The sequence below is a fragment of the Tigriopus californicus genome, chromosome 6, assembly GCF_007210705.1.
Source record: "Tigriopus californicus strain San Diego chromosome 6, Tcal_SD_v2.1, whole genome shotgun sequence".
In the NCBI taxonomy this organism is placed as follows: domain Eukaryota; kingdom Metazoa; phylum Arthropoda; class Copepoda; order Harpacticoida; family Harpacticidae; genus Tigriopus; species Tigriopus californicus.
Window position 1 is genome coordinate 8,972,413 of NC_081445.1, and position 3,276 is coordinate 8,975,688.

Sequence of the window (3,276 nt, forward strand, 5' to 3'; positions counted from 1 at the left end):
AAGCCTTTAAGAAACATCTTCAATGATCAAATGTTTAACTCGGTCGAGAATCCCAGGATATTAAATTATCGCTCACGCCTTTCCTCCTTTAATTTCTCGGTTGAATGGAAATGCGGCAAGGAACATTACATTCCCGACGCCTTGTCCCGGTCTCCTGTGGGACATGAGAACGATGAAGATGATTTGGGACCCATCAATCTGGCAGTGGCGATGATCCAGGTCCAGGATTGCGACCTCACCTTGGATGGCATCGCGGCCCAGGCGCGAGAGGACCCGGAATTCGTCCGTCTAAAGATGGCAATCCGGGATCGAACCATCTTGAAGCATCAATCCGGTTATGTGGCCCTATTCAAGAAGGTGTCGAACGAGCTCTCGGTCGAAGGCGACCTCGTTCTTCGAGGTGCACGCATTGTGATCCCTCCTAGTGCAATAAAACATGTTTTGTCGTTATTACACGTTAGTCACCAGGGAATTGAGCGCACCAAAAGGCGAGCCAGGCAAATTGTGTATTGGCCCGGTTTGAATTCTGATATCGCCAACATGATCGCTGCCTGTCCTGAATGTGCATATTTCAAAGCCTCCAATACTCCCGAGCCTTTAATACAGGCGGATCAACCCAACCGGCCTTTTGAAATGGTGACGGCCGATTTTTTCTCGTACGGAGGGAAGGATTATTTGGTTTACACCGACCGGCTTTCCGGGTTCCCCTTTATTGTCCAATTCAATTCTTCTCCCACGTCGTCTAGCTTGATTCGTGAACTTCGAGGTCTATTTTGCACCATGGGCGTACCTAACGTCTTTCGATCGGACAATGGAACTCCGTTTACTTCCTTAGTTACTCAGGACTTTTTCCGTCATTGGGGAGTGACTTGGCGATCCTCTTCTCCCCACTATCCTCAATCAAACGGACACGCTGAGGCACACGTGAAGAGTCTCAAGTACCTTCTGGCCAAATGTGGCGGGAAATACGAGTCCGAGGAGTTCGCGGCTGGTCTGTTGGAGCTCCAAAACAAGCCACGTTCAGACGGGTTGTCACCCGCCCAGCGTGTATTCGGCCAACCACTCCGATCGAGATTGCCCATTCATTGGCGAGCCTTTCGTTCCGAATTTCAGGCTTCGTCGGAACAGGCCGATTCCAAACGATTACGGGATCAGGCCTCTCGTAAACTTTACTACGACCGCNGCTCACTGTACGTCAACAGTAAGTTTTATGCAAGATGGTGCTCCTTCTCAAACTACTAAAAAGCCCCAAAAACTGTTCGGAAACGAATGTTCATCTCTTCTAGAGGAAATAGGTATAGCCTGGTGATTCACTTGACCTAAATTTCACCGAGAATTCATGAACAGTCTTTAAAATGAGGGTCAGTTTGATGGGACCGACCTCTTTCACCAAACACCTTGAGAAGCGGCTTCAAGAAGTATGGTCTGGGATTGAGTTAAATTTCTTTTACTTCTTAATTGCGTCTCTACCAGAGTTACTGAAAAGGGTGTTGAATTGAAAGGAGATGACTGGATGCTAAATTAAATAAGTTACTGAGTCTGCTCATCAGTTTTACTGGTTTTATCAAGCGGCAAAAACTTTACGGTCAGGGTATTCTTAAGCAAAACATCACCTCAAGTTCAAATCCTGAAAGTAAAAAACATCAAAAGTTGAGAACAATTTCAAAAATTGAGTAATGGGCCCGTGTTTTTTGAAGAAATATCTAAGATATACTTTTGAGAGTGCCTACATATGTTAACTTTCTTGTGCATAACTTAGATTTGCGGACGAAAACTCTTCTAACCATATGGGATGATTGCATGTTTGTTCACTTCAGTTAATCATGTACAGTTCTGAGCTTGCCGGTCAGCTGGTACAGCTTTTGTTCAGGCAGCCCGGCACTTCAGTCTAGAGCTTCAATAAAGAACCATCTCCTCCAACACTTAACTCTTTACCACTCTTCACGATCATGCGACCATACCAAAGCGAAAGCAATGACGAACATCCATGATATATCATACGTAACATACATAGGCTTTGGCTCAAATTTTCTACCTACTTCTGCCAGGTGGCATCCTTTTTGTCACCCTTCTCAACCAAAAATCAACCAAATATCCTCACTAATCTTTCATAAGTATCAAGGGTTGAAATAGATAGCTAAAACATGAAAAAAACGCTAGACGGTTTATTATTTCCCCAAAATGAAAGGCTTTAGTCATTTAAAAGGACTCTACAACATGCAAATTGTATGAATCTGACATATAAAATGACTAAATTTTGCCGGATGTTTTAGATTTATCTTGATGAGAGACTGTGGTTTCTTCGGTTCTTCACTATACCGGGAGCGACATATTATCATCTACATATTGATTTCAATCGACTGAATCAAGTAGAACGCAATCATTATGAGTTGGAGAGCATAACACATAAGATTAGATTTGGAAGGCAATAAATCACAAAAATATGTTTCTCAAATACACTACCTTTGAAGGCCTCATAAAGCTTGAGTCTGGCGACAAAGATGGCAGAAATCCTCTTTATGAACCCATGGTTCCATGGCAGCTTAGGCTTGATGCCTTTGGCTTGCCCACATTACTGTGAATGATGGCACAGGCCTTGGTCTTGACATGCCCCCAGATGCTGAAATCCAGGGGATTCAGGTTAGGGCTGTTTGGGGGCCAAACCAATCTTGACCAAAAATCTCTGGAGTCAACCTTTGTTCAAGGCAGGCCTGGACGTGAGAATACCCTGGTGGCGGCAAGGGGCTTATTAATCCTGTCAACTGAGATGCGGAGGATGCCAAAGCTATTGGAAATTTTGATATCAGTCTCAACTTTGTCATGTTTGGCCAAAACCAGGTAAGGTCAGACACGGCTCTCCGTTTGAATTTCGCGCGCTTTTTTGTGATGTTAGTCTGGATGTAATGCTCTAGTGATGCATAGCCTAATGATTCAGTTTTTTAAGCAATGACATCAATTTTGATGATAGTGGTCTGAAAATTTACTAATTATGAATATTTGATAATCAACTTGCCATGAGAGGGCCAAAAAGATGACCAAGTTTCTGTCTGTCATAGTCAATTTTTTGTCAAGTATAAGTATAAGTTCATAACATTTGTTTTGAAATATGTTGTTTTGAGGGAATGCCCCTACCTCAATAAATAAATCCGTATTCTCATCCATGACATGATTGGTCATTTTAAGCAAAGTATTTTATTATTGAGGAATGAAGTCAAAAACGTGTGGTTTGATAATTTTGGCAAGTCTATGGTCTAATTCTATTATTTTATGATTTTT